General features: G+C 50.7%; 1 long non-coding RNA gene across 1 annotated transcript; it reads right to left on the reverse strand.

Annotated features, from left to right (window-relative positions):
• Positions 1-3110: 3110 nt before the first annotated feature.
• Positions 3111-12395, reverse strand: LOC124083516 (uncharacterized). The gene is made up of 3 exons (XR_006848774.2): positions 10434-12395; positions 9079-9747; positions 3111-8928 (listed from the first exon to the last, which is right to left on the reverse strand). It is a non-coding gene; the product is annotated as an uncharacterized LOC124083516 (long non-coding RNA).
• Between the last annotated feature and the right edge of the window lie 987 nt (positions 12396-13382).

Consider the following 13382-nt stretch of genomic DNA (forward strand, 5'->3'; position numbering starts at 1 on the left):
TTCACATTGGCATGTGGACGTGTTCCCACCGAGTGAGTCAGATGGGAACATTGGGCTATTGAACAGATGCCACTTTAAAAAAGCAACATCGGCAGCACTGCACAAAGCTCACCCGTCAGGCCTGCCAGGCAGCACCGCGCTGGTGGCAAGAAAGGGGTAATTTTGGTGAATTCAAAGGAGATAAGATGACTGTAATTAAGGAGGACGGCTGCTAAATAATCCCAGGAAAAAAGGAAGGCTGTTTTGCATCCTGTTGTGATGTGGGAGGGCGGGAGGAGCCCCGCAGAGGTAGGTGTGGGGAGGAGGCGGCGGTGCTCTCTGAGTCCTGACCCTGTCTCCAGCAGAACACGTCTCTAATCAAACAGGATCTTTGAAGGTCACTGTCACAGGGTTTGCTCAACTCCCAGGCTCTCTTTCCTCCATCCAGCCTTGGTTCCAGAGCTGGCCACATCCTCGGCCCCTGTGGAGCCGCCCCTTCTAGACTGAAGGGCGCTTCTCCGCAGGCGCTCTGTCCAGGCCCTCAGGGGCGATTCAGGTGTTTCATGGCTCCTGTGTGAACTGTCCTTATTATTTAATCTGTCCTGTCTTATCATCCAGATTCCCTAACCAGGTTGGCGTCTCCCCAAGGCTGGACCTCACCCCAGGGTTCCCAGAGTGCCCGGGCATGGTAGCCCTTAGTGCAGGCCGGTTGGCTGATGGCCAGGGGAATGCGGGGGCTGCCGCCTGCCCAGACGGGTGGGGTCTGACGGGCACAGCAGAGGAAGGCGGTGGATGTCTGCGGAGCTCCTGAGCTGGCCCCTGGCTGTGACCAGGCTGTCTCCACCAGGCACGTAGATTTCTGTGAAGGAGACGTCCTCAAATCAAGCCCAGGAAATGTCGATTCAGAGAAGGCAAAGTGGGTGTCCTGGGCCACAGAACTCTGCGGGGGTGAAGCAGGGGACCTGTTCCATCCCGAGGGGGCGTCTCCCTCAGCACTCCCACACTCTCCTTCTCACTTGGTCAGGGTCAGGAATTCTGCCCGTTTCACCAGTAGCTTGAAATTTGGTCCCTGCGCACCAAAAGCACTCCTAGGATGAGGAGTGAAGGCAGAGGAGTGCCCCCCACCCCTGCCACGTTCTGGTGCCCGGAAGCGGTGCCTTGGTTAGGAGCGGTGCACATGGCCAGGGTGATTGAGGCTGCAGAGGGCAGTGAGCGGGCTACATGGCCCACCTTAAAGTGTGCAGATTGCCTTGGGCTGTCCGAATGAGGCCCGTGTAGTAACAGGGTCCTTACGTGGTGGAAGAGGAAGACAGGAGGATGACTCCGCATGAGAAAGGTTGATGAGCTGCTGCAGCCTCGAGATGGAGAGTGGGTGGTCCCTAGAGCGGGGAAGGGCCGGGATGGACTCCCCTGGAGCCCTTCCAACACCTGAGGTCAGCCCGGGAGACACCCAGACTTCTGACCCACAGAACAGGAATCATAACATGATAATAATGTGGGAGCCCCTGGTAGAGCGCTGCTGGGAGCTCGTGCCCAGGGCAACGTGAGGGCTCCTGGTGCCGACTTCTGGCTGATCTGGGGATGGGCTGGAAGGGTCTGCAGAGGAGAATAGAATCCACTGGGCTTAGACCACGGGACAGAGGGAAAGGCAAAGAGAAGCCACCAAGGAGGAACAGACGGGAGGGCAGGGTGGACCCACCCCGCTGCCTCCCTGGGCCACACATGGGCCTGGGCCACGGCAGATGCCCTAAGTCGGGGACTCAGCCCAACAAGGGAAGGGAAGCCCGTGATGGGGGAAGGGCGGGCGAGGGGCGCGTGCAGACAGAGGTGTCATCAGGAGGAAGAGGTGGCGGCTCGCTCTGGCTGGGCCGTCCTCCAGGGTGTGCCACCTGTCCTGGTGAAGAGAGGCCCTCCTGCCAGGTGCTTGACTCCCGCACCTCGGCTCTCAGCCTCTCGGCCTGTGACCTGTTCGCCAACGAGAAGCACCCTCCTTGGGGTGGCAGTCCAGGCTCTGCGGTGGCCTGGGACAGGAATAAAGGTTTTGCCAGAAATGGACTAGAAAAAGTTCTTTTTCTGGAGAGCTCAGCTTTCCACTAAGAAAACTTCATGCAGAACTTGGAAGGATGAGGGGCGTATCCTCCTTTCCACCTAGACTGTCTTCATTCATCCATGGGAGAGCAGAGTCCTCATGGCCGATTGCTAAGTCCTCTCATGACCGGAGCCAAGATCTCCAAGTCTGTCACTGTCCAAACATAGGTGTTGCCCCTGCGCCTTGGTCCAGACAACGCTTAAAAATGGAACCTATTTATTGACTCGGATTATTATATTAAACAAACCAATCTACAACCCATTTCCTCTAAGCATTGGAAATGTTAATCATGGAAACCAAGTCTCAAGTTCAGGACACGAGAGATGTCCGGTACTTTACCCTTGTTACTGTCTCTTTCTCTGATCCTTTTCTATTCTCATTCTTTTTTCATACACACATACAGGCATGTACATACTCAGACACACACACACACACACATACACACATATTCTAATAGCTAAATTTTGATCTACCTGCATCAAATCATCCATAACCACAGGTGGAGGCCAACTAACCCAGCTCCCTTGAACAGACAATGAGATGAGATTGGGACCAATAGAGAAGACCAGTGGTGACAGCAAGAACCCACGCCCCAGGCCTCCGGGTGTCCCTCAGAGCCAGGGCCTTTCTGTTGAACTACACCTGGGCACAACAGATAAGTGGCTGAGGATTATGGAAACCCCGGAGCGCGCCCAGAACCTGCCTTCCTCCTCCTCTGCCTCCTCCCACCGCCTGGCCCCTGCTCTGGGTTAATTAATCAGGACTGTGGTGGTTTTTCAACCAAGGTGGGTGGGAGCAGATGCTTCCATGTCTGTTTTGAACAACCACACCGAGCTCAGGCAAAGTAGGGCATGTTGGTGTTGGTAGACCTTCTAAAAAATTAAAGATAAAAATGTTCATTAGTTGGGAAAATGTTATATAAATTGTTATATCCATGCTATAAAAATAGTGTGGCAATTTAAAATAATGAATTAGCTTTGTTACACTGACATGGAAAAGATGTATATTCAATAAGAATCAAGTCTCAGAATATGATGTCTAGACTTATCATATTTTTATTAAAATACATAGAAACATACATGGAAAGATATGCACCAAATTGATTTTTTTTTAATTATATGTGTAGGAAGGTGAAGGGCACTCGTACTTTTTTACTTCGGGAAATGGTGTTTGACGTTTTGGCAAGAAGCACCTTCCTCGAGTGATTTGAAGAATATCAACAGAGAAGGGAGTTGGCCTGGGACATGGGGCTAACAGGACGAAAGGTGACCACAGACCCAGTAGGAGTGGCTCAGCCGTGGTGACCGCCGTGCACAGGTCAGCCCTGAGCAGACCCGCAGAGTCCACACCTTGACCGACCCCTCACCCTCAGGTTCCTGCCCTGGCCTCCTGTCACCTCACTCACTGGCTGGGGAGCTAAGCCTGGCTCCAAGACCCGGGTTCAGATGAGTAGCCATGATTCCTGGGCACCCCGGCTGACTTCCCAGACCCTGGCTATGTGGTGCCTCAGGGCAGACATCAGGGCTCTCCCCCACCACATTGTCCTCCGCGTCACCCTTACCCTCAGGCCTGGACTGTCACAGACGCCTCCTGAAGGCTCTCCAGCTGGCGAGGTCCTGCGTCTGGCCCAGCTCATGCCAGGGCCTTCTTTGGGGTCGGATGACTCTCCCACAGCCCCAGCGTGAGGCTGGCCTCTGCGCATGGGCAGGTCCACTGCCTAGAGGGTCACCACTGCAGGCTGCCCTGGGCCTTGCCTTCTGCCTGGGATGCTCAGGTGTGGTCAGTTTTTGGAATTCAACAGGGACATGACTCCTGCTCTTCCCACTCCTTATAAGGCCAGCCCCACTCTGCCCCAGTGTTTCCCCAGTCCATCCTGCAGGGTATTTCTCCTCAACAGCCCTGGACCCCTGAATGACCCTAAGGCCAAGTTCCCCAAACTGAAACACAGTGTTCTGGCTCATTTCTCTAAGATGCTTTCTTGGGTGGCTCTGTCCACCAACTGGACAGTGCTCCAAGATGCAAGGGACGATTGTAACTTTCTAGGACTTTTTATAGCTCCCACTTCATCACTTGATCCTTTTCCCCTTACTCCCCAGTGTACTGAATGCCCAGATCTGGAATTGGGATCTAGAGCACAGAACCCTCCACCTCCTCTTCCAGCAGCTGGGCACAGGCTGCCGTCCATCCAGAGCAGCAGGAAAACCGGCCTTGGATCCAGAAGTTTCACTTAGTGGATGAAGCAGACACCTGCCCTCTCTGGACCTTTTATTTTCCCCCCAATTAACACTGAGAATACCCTTTGCAAGGTTCTTAAGAGGACTAGAGATAATACCCATGAAAAGTAGCTTAATGTGAAGCTGCTGAGGTTGAAGCACAGGTTGGGATCCCAGCTTCCTTCCTGCTTGGTCCTTCGCTACTCCTCCCATTCACAACTGCTCCCCCATCTCAGGTCTGCCTGAGCTCACAGGATGAAGATCCTACCCTAGACACTGCGGAGTGCTCGCCTTGAGCTCAGACTAGGACCACTACCAAGCCTCAGCTGAATTCTCAGTGTGTCTGTGACCTGAGGGCAGGTGGGAGTACCCTGACCAAGGGTCCTGGCGTTCACAGGACTTCCCTGCATCAGAGCAAACTCCTCAGGACCCAAAGAAAGGAGAAGCAAGTAGACAGAAGATAGCGGTTAAAAAAAAAAATGCCCGAAGTGCTACAGAGAAGATTTGTGCCCGAGGATGTTAATCACAGCATTCATTAAAAGCAGGAAGAGATAGTGTCAGGGGGAGTGAACCAAAGTCCAGCCAAAGAGGAACAGTTAAAATTATGGTGCATTGGTTCACAGAGGCTCCCAGGCAGATACTAACACACCTTGGGAGGTAGGTCTCATCGTGAGAAAGGTTTTCATGACGCAGTGCTCGGTGGAAAATCATGGCACCGCATATTTACCCAGCAAGGTGGGAGGTATTGTTGGTGATTTTTTTTCTTTATAATTTTGTACAAGTTTGTGTTACTTCTACATCAGAGAAAAAGATCAGTAATCATTTTAAGATTCTATGGCTAATAAGAAAATTTAGCTTAGCAGGGGAGACCCAGTTCCCTAAGGATTCTGGAGAAGAGGACCAACATACAATCTTGGTTTGCCTGGGACTGAGTGTTCCTGCGATGTGCCACGTTTAATGCTAAAACTGGGAAAGTCTTGGGCATAGCAGGACTAGCTGGTCACCCCAACATCAGTGAACCAGGTCCTTGCCCTGGAGCTGTGGAGCAACAGCCTAGGCTGGAGTCCTTGGGGTTGGCACTGGCCTAGGATATGTGGAGCCCGCCATGCCAGCACGGGCCTGAGGTGCAGAGGGCCAGGGCCTAGGAGAGCCAGGGCCCGGGCAGCCTGGCTCAGGCCCAGTGCAGATGCCCACTCTGCATAGCACTGCAGCTTAGAACCCCCAAGCATCCACCATCCAACAACCTCCACCTCCCGCCCCCCACAGGGGTAGGACCATGGAAGTGGGGCAGACCTGCCTGGAAGGTCAGCTCAGGGCTGGTACTTTTCCAAACGCTGATTAGCAGAACTTTGTACCAAGAGCATCAGTATTTTTCCCAACTCTTATTATAACTTTGGACCAATAGTGTTGACCCAAGGGCTGTATAAACCCTGAGACCAGCAGCCGCAGGTGATAATCCCTGTCGCGATCCTCTCTTGCTATTGCCATAGTTTTTTCTGTTCTCCACACTTGAATAAATCCTACTTCTGTCACTCTTGACTTTATTGTCCTGTGAATTCCATCCTTCTGATTTGCAAGCAGAGAACCCTGAAAGAGGTTTGTGGTGAGTCCCTACCTCTGTTCCAACACGGGAGAGTCTGGCCTACCAGTTAGGGCTGCAGCACATCACTCAGGGGTAGTGCCGAGGAATCCAGCTTTGTGGCCTGTGACTCTGGGATCCTCGGAGGTGACACCCTGCTGTGATCGGCTGCTAACACTAAAGGGGGCTTTCTCTGCTGTAGAAGGCCTGCAGCTTGCAAGGGCCCCACCCCAGAGAATCACACTTCATCTCCAACTCTGGTTTTCTCATTACCGATCTGTACCCAAGTGTGTACTGCAGCTTCTCTAGAGTGGAGGGTCACTGATCCAGGGGTCAGGGGAGAGTGAGCATCACGGACCTTGGACCCCTAGGTTACATGCAGGACTGCAGCTAGAATTTCTGTAGTAGTTGAGCTCAGCTAGCTGGGCTTGGTGCTAAAAGCCACCGAACATAGATTCCAAGAATGTCTCCTCAACCTTTTGGGAGGGGACTATTCTCCAGACAAGGAGGCAGAATATACGCGTGGAAAGGCCTGTCCTGAACTTGGGCACTTTTCATTAAACCCGTGGGCTTGTGCGATTAAAGAGGAACCACTTACAGTGGTTCAAAGGGGCACTGGACTTCCCTTGCCGGAGATCGGGAAGTCCCTGAAGGAGCCCTACCTTGATGCTACAGAGACTAGAGCTTCGGTTAATCTCCACAGGAGCCTCATCCAGTATATTTAGGTCCCTACCTTTTATGGAAAAATAAAATATTTAGCAGAAGCAGATGACTGTGCTGGGGATCGAACTGCCAGGGTCATGCTTGAACGATTCTTGCCCCACCCCCAGCAGTACTTTATTAAGGTACAATTTATATACATGTGGTGAAACAGCCAACCCCTAAGGACATAGCTCACTAAGTGACGGCAAATGTCCACCCTGAACCTCACCTCATCAAGATCAAGACCTAGAATGTTCCATGAGTGCCGACCTCTTATCAGAGGCAACAACTATTCTGACTTAGGTTAGCAGAGATTAAACTGAATTAAATAGATTCAGAAATGTGGTTACAGAGCTTGGAAAAGAACTTGAAATAATGGAAGTGATCATTGAGAAATGAAGATGAGAATGGTCAAAGGTGATAAACAATGGCTTTAGAAAAATGGAAGACTTCGGAAGGCAGGAAACTTGAAAAAAATCAAAACAAAGTAGAAGTGGAGAGATGATTGGATTTGAGAGAAGGTGACACATCTTGAAGAGGCAGGAGACCTACCGCATGGCTACTAGAGTCACTGTAGGGACACATGTTCCGTCTCCCCAGTTCCTCCACGTGGGTAACTGACTTCTTCAAGCTCCTTCATAACCTCCACACAGAGTCTACTTAAAAAGTCATTTAAAACTGAGGAAGAAAAGGAAGAAGAAATAAGGAAGAGAGTGCAAAGTAAGGAAAAAAGAAAATAAGAAAGAAAACGTGAACTCCAACTTTGAATCCATGAATCTGAATAGAGTTGGTGGGAGAAGTCGGCTTGCTCTTACTGGTTTTAGAACTCTGAAGTTTGCAATCTCTAGAAAATAATTTGCATTTTAAAAACATAGTTCTGAGGCCTCTAAGCGCCTTGCCCACAAGGTGCGCAGTGACAGCCGAGGTGCACGGTGACAGCCGGGTGGCAGTGAGGCTTGGGCTGCCGGTTCCCAGGAGAGCTGTGTGCCTTGGCTGTGGGCCCACAGCTGACAGATACCCACAGCTCCTACTTCAAACCATTGCCCTGTTGGTCCTGGCCACCTCCTACAGAGGACCCCAGTGAGGAACAGGTCTGGTGATGTGGGCAGTGGCCCCCTTCAAGGTGAGGTCTGGCTCAGCCTGTTTTGCTGATGGACTTGGACACCTCTCCCCACTTGTCTCCTCCATGCCTGGGGCATGTTTTCTCTGCTTGGATTGATGGACACTTGGACATTCTTCTCCACTCCTAATGTCCTATCCTCCTTGGTCTCCTTTCTGAAGGTAGACACGCTCCCCTTCGGCAAACTCCCCACAGTCTGTTGGTGACCTCTGGGGCTTTCTTTGGGAAGAGATGCAAAGAGAAGAAAGAGCTCCCAAGCTCTGCACTCAAGCCCTGGCCCCACGGTTTGTAAAGTACACGATCAGGTGCCCTTGTCTCTCAAAGACCCGGGAGAACAGCGTCTACCTCCAGGATGGCCGTGGGCTTTAGCAGGGCACAGGAGACTAACACACACTTGGCGCGTGGTGGCTGCTGCCTGTCTCCAGATGGGCTGTGGGCTGACTCGTCTCTGGGTGAACTCGTGTTTACAGGATGACAATATCCATGCCATCTGTAGTAATTTAACACTGATTAAGAACTCAGAATGAGAGACAAATACATGGCACAGATCTGGTTTGAGATTTCTGACATCCCAGATTTGTTCTGTTTCAGAATTGAGAAAATAGTTTTTGCTCAAATCTGCACTAACTTTTTAATAAATAAAAAATGGAATATGCAATTTAGGTGGTAGCTGAGAAGGAAAATCCCATCTCCTTGGGACTCGCATTGCTTTATTTTGCAGAACTCACTTCCTTGTTGAATCAGGGCCTCTGTCAAGACCTCTACACCAGAAGGAGTCACCGAGACTCTTTGGTGAAGAAAAGCCTGTGTATTTCTTCCTGTCACATTCCAAGAAACCAGTCGGCCTCAGCAAGCCGGGGCCTCAGCGAGAGGAATGGTCCAGGGTGAGGTCAGGGCGGGTTGGCTGCCATCCGCACCTGAAGACGGGGAGTCAGGCTGACCCACTGGGAGGCTCCTGCTGCCCTGGGCACTTCGTACCACCTCCAGGAGCTGCAGTTTTCCTGCCCATACGGTGAAGCGCTGGAGATTTCACTGTGATTCCTGCCCTGGAGTTCACTCTTGGTACTCTCCAGAGCACACGGGTTGCCATGTGTGAGGGTGAGCCGTGGTGTGATGTGCAGGAGGACCGGCGGGCCTTCCCAGGTGACTGGAAAGAAGGCGGATTCAGTCAAGGATGGAGAAGTTGCTGGGGACAGGAAGGAGGCATCCCACAGAAGGACATGGAGCAGATGCTGCAGGTATTCTCCTAGAGAGAAAAATGGGGACACTGAGGAGAATCATAAATAGGAGATTCCAACCCTGGAAGACAGACCACAGGAGCTCGTCACAGTACCCCGAGAGACAGCTCAGCCAAGGCCCCCCTTCCTCCCTCACCTAGAGCGGAAGGGCTTCTCACCTCCTCAAGCAACTCGTTCCGTTTTCAGCAGGTTCTGATTGTGAAACAGCCACTTCTTCGGTGGGTTGAAATGCAGATTTCGATAGCAGCTGGTCACTGACCTATTTTACTCCAGAGCTACAGAGGCTACAGTTCTGAGGCTCCTTGACTTTGGAGATGGCAGATACATACCTCTGGAACCTTCCTTCCGTCATGGATATCTTCTAGTTCTCCTTAGGAGAAACAGAACCCTTTTCCCTTCGTCTTGGATCTCGTTGGATGAAAGCTGGCCTTCTGTGGCCGGCCCCAGCCCTGTCTCCATGAGTATGTCTGTCCATAGTTCTCTGCTGGGGTTGTATTTTCTTACTGAGTTCATTTATTGCACAGCTAGAAGCTGTGCATCTGAATGTGTCCAGGCTTTGGTCTGCGAAGGCCCACAGCTCAGTCTTCCAGGTGAGTCCCACGGTAGAGCTGGTGAGCACCAGGCACTGACTCCATTATTTTCAAACAGAAACTGGTGGTTGCCTACATTTTTCTTCGCGGAAAACTCATGTACATTTGCAGCCCTGGTACCACTAAATAGTTACTGCTGGTCCCGTTAAAACCTTAGTCGTTAACATTTCCACAAACCAATTCAGTAGAATAACCTCACACAAAAATCACATCGGATATCTGATGTAGCATTAGCATCTAGGAAATAAAACAAGAATATCCTCTTAAAGAGAAATTTTGTCAAGGTGTTGCTCAATATATTAAACAGGTAATAGAGTGGGAAGAGCAATGAATTTGGAATCATAAAAAAATTGAGTTCAAATTATAACTCTGTTACTTACTATCTGAGGGACCTTGGGCTTTGGGAGAATTAGATTAGATAGTAATGAAAAAATATCTGGTACAATCCTTGATGCTTGGTAGTTACACAATAATTGTTCCTATCCTGTGTTAGTTGCATCACTGTAACAAAATACCTGAGATAATCAAGTTAAACAGAGGAAAGGTTTATTTGGGTCACGGTTGTGGAGAACTTCAGTACGTGGTTGGCTGGCCCTGCGTGTTGGGCCTGTGGAGAGGCAGCGCGTCCTGATGGGAGTATGTGGTGGAGGAAGCTGTCGGCTCCCGGCAGCTTGGGAGCAAACAGAGGAGAAAGAGCTTGGTGTCCACAGTCCTCATGAGGACATGCCCCACTCTGTGACCCCAAACCTCCCTCTGGGCCTGACGTCCTAAAGGTCCCACCACCTCCTACCAGTGCCAAGGGCTGGGGACGCAGCCTTTGGCCCATGGGCCTTCTGTGGCATACCCAGTTCTTTTTCCTGGACCCCATCCTGCCCTGACTTCCTGAGACTCTCTGGCAACCTTAACGTGACAGGTTTTCTTACCTTCATTAAAATTCTCTGGCTAAGGAACCTCTCAGGTCTTCAAGGACACCTGCCCCTGGGCATGTCCTTGCCAGGCCGTGACTCCTCCTCTGGGGCCTGCTGTCCGTCAGGGTGCCCACCTCACATACTGCCACTCCTGCTCCGAATCATTCGCCTGCCTGGTGACAGGGCAGTGACCGCGGTGGAATAACAGGAGGCTGCTGGCCACTGGCCGAGGCTGGACACGCATTCCTAGTGGGCTGAGCGGGGCGTGGAGCTCACAGCTCTGGCGCTCGAGGAGAGCCAGCTGGACCCTGCTTCTTGATGCAGTGGGAATCTGCAGGGAGCCCACAGAATACCAGAGTAGGTTTCTGTGAGGTGTTGGTGGTCGGCAGGACTTGGTTCCACACAGGTGTGTCCTGCGCTTCTCTGGTGCCTGGCAGGCGCCTTATTCCATAGGACTGACTTCGCCTTGTTAATACAGAGACTGAACTGGCCCAAACAGGCTGTGACAAGTGACATCAGCAACAGCTGAGGTCCCCACACGACCGAGACTGGAGATGTGGGACACAGGGTCCCCGCTCCTGTGGCGGGGGACTAGGTCAGCCCCTCCCTGCCTGGTGGGTATGCGGGGGCAGAACCTGGTCTCTGGTTCAAATCCTGGCTCTGTTGTTTGTGGAAAAGTAACACCAGCTTCCCGGGTCTCGGTTGCCTGTCTGTAGAATGGAACTGATGAGCAGCCTACTACTGCTCACTTCTTACTTCTTATTAATTTAACAAACACAATCGAGAGTGTTGCGGCACTCTTCTAAGTTAACGGAGGCGAACGTTCCACCACAGATCCTGTTTCTCAGGCCTCAGAACTGCCCCTCACACCTTCCGCACACGGGTCCTAGCGTTGCCACGAGGAACAACGATACGATACAGGTTTCATCCTGATTTGCATATTCGCAGCCCTTAACCTAGCAGTGATTTTAGCCGTGAGTTTCACTGCTTTTGATCAAACAGGGGCAGTTCTTTTAACTGCCCCAGATACGCAGATGATCACCGGCTGTATTCCCGGGGCTCTCCCAGGGGCCATGCAGGAAGCAGGGAGCCGGGTGGACTCGGATCCACACAACATGGGGGCCTGGTTCTCTCCTGGTGCCGCCCCGAGTTCTGCCTGGCTGCACTCTTGACTCCTTGCTCCTGCTGTGGAATTAGTGTTCACACTTTATGAGCCGAATAGACGCTAGTTGAAGCTCATCCTCTGACTCTGCTCCATCCTCTGATCCACAGGGGTCCTGCTTGGTCAGGACCCTCACTGCACTAACTGGGCCCAACCCCCGCTGGACCTGGGGGTTTTAAATCAATGTCCGTTTTTACTTGTTGAAAGGGCTTTGCTGGATTTTCCCTAAATTTCTTGAACTCTGAGCGTGACTTATCCATAGTAAGGGATCAAAATAAACTGCCTGAGTGTTGGTGGCTCTGAGATCCTTGATTGTAATATGCTCCAAGGTTTCAGGGGACACACTCTCCACCACGCTTTCTCAGGGTGTGCCTTTATTCTTATTGAGGGAGCTCTTTTAGACTTATTTAACTACGACTCCCTTGGTTCTGTGATCACTCCATGCATATAGAGCAGCTAGGCCCCTTTTGTTTCAAAAGTTTCTTCTTTATTAATAAAATGCCCCAAAGCCCAGGAGCTTGGTGGATTTGGCATAGCCCCTGGACTTCCAACTTACCTAGGACTCTGACACTCAGAGGTCACCCTTCAATGCTCCGACAAGCAATGTAGCATTGCTCAGAAGCATTTTATCTGTGGGAAGGGGAATATTTACTTGTTGCCAATGAAACTTCAGTTTTCGGGCTTCTTGCCAGCAGACCCCCTTCCTCCCTCTGCACAGATCACACTATAACAGAATTTTGTCACGTGGAAAGGCAGTCAAAGAATATGCAGCCACCAAATCTAGAAAAAGTATAAAAAGTCATGCTGAGTATCCACCAACCACTTTCCTGGATTTTTGTGTTTGTCAACTTTTTAAAAATCGTAATTTATCATGATTTATTTTCTCTTTCTTCATTATTATTACATCTAATTTTATATTCATAATTTTACATTTTTTCCCTGAAAAGAGATCTGCACGTTGCCTGAATCTTGGGCCCGTAACACCTGGATCTGCCCGATTCTTAGATAGATTTTTGTTGTCCTTGTTTAAATTTAAATACGGTGGCAGCGCGAGGCCCCTGGCGGCACAGGTTCCATTAAAGTGACAGGCTTCCTTCTTATCACAGGGCTGGAAGTTTTGATTTGTTAGCTTCTTTAACACTCATGAAAATATTTTGAAATATGCCATGGATTCATTAGTCTTTTCTACTTGACCAAGCTCAGTTTTGTCTTTTTCTTAACGGAATCACAGGTTATCCTATGTTAAAAAGAGTCTGTTCAAAGCCAGCTGGAAATTTCTTAAGCATTGATATTCTGCCTGATGCGGGAGTTGCTCACACCAGCCTCTCATGGCTTTAAGATTCTTATCCCACCACCTTGCAAGTTTTTCCTGCCCTTGGTTGACCTGTGTTGCCGGGCGGGTGTGGTTTGTTCTAGAAGGTTTGTGTGCTGGAGGCTTGGTCCTCAGTGGGGTGGTGTTGAGGTGGAGGGACCTTGGAGAGTTGGGGGCTGTGCAAGGTCACTAGGTCATGGGGTGCTGCTCGGGGGGATTGCTGCTGGTTGGCCAGTGAGTTGTTCCTGAATGGGCTGTTACAAAGCAAGGCAACTGTTGTGCCTCCCGCTTCTGCCCGCGGCCATGTCCTTCCTGTTCTCCGCCATGTTGTGATGACTGGGCCTTCACCAGAGGCCAGATGTCAAGATTAGATAAATGTCATGTTTCTCATCAAACTTTCTGCCATGAATTTTAGCTTCCATGGATATCCTGGGACAGTTTCTATAAATATAGTTTTATTGAAACACAACCATGCCTGTTCTTTTCTTTT

This window comes from Marmota monax, unplaced genomic scaffold (assembly GCF_021218885.2).
Source record: "Marmota monax isolate L192 unplaced genomic scaffold, Marmota_monax_Labrador192_F-V1.1 WCK01_AAM20220418_F8-fsc00055, whole genome shotgun sequence".
Lineage (NCBI taxonomy): Eukaryota > Metazoa > Chordata > Mammalia > Rodentia > Sciuridae > Marmota > Marmota monax.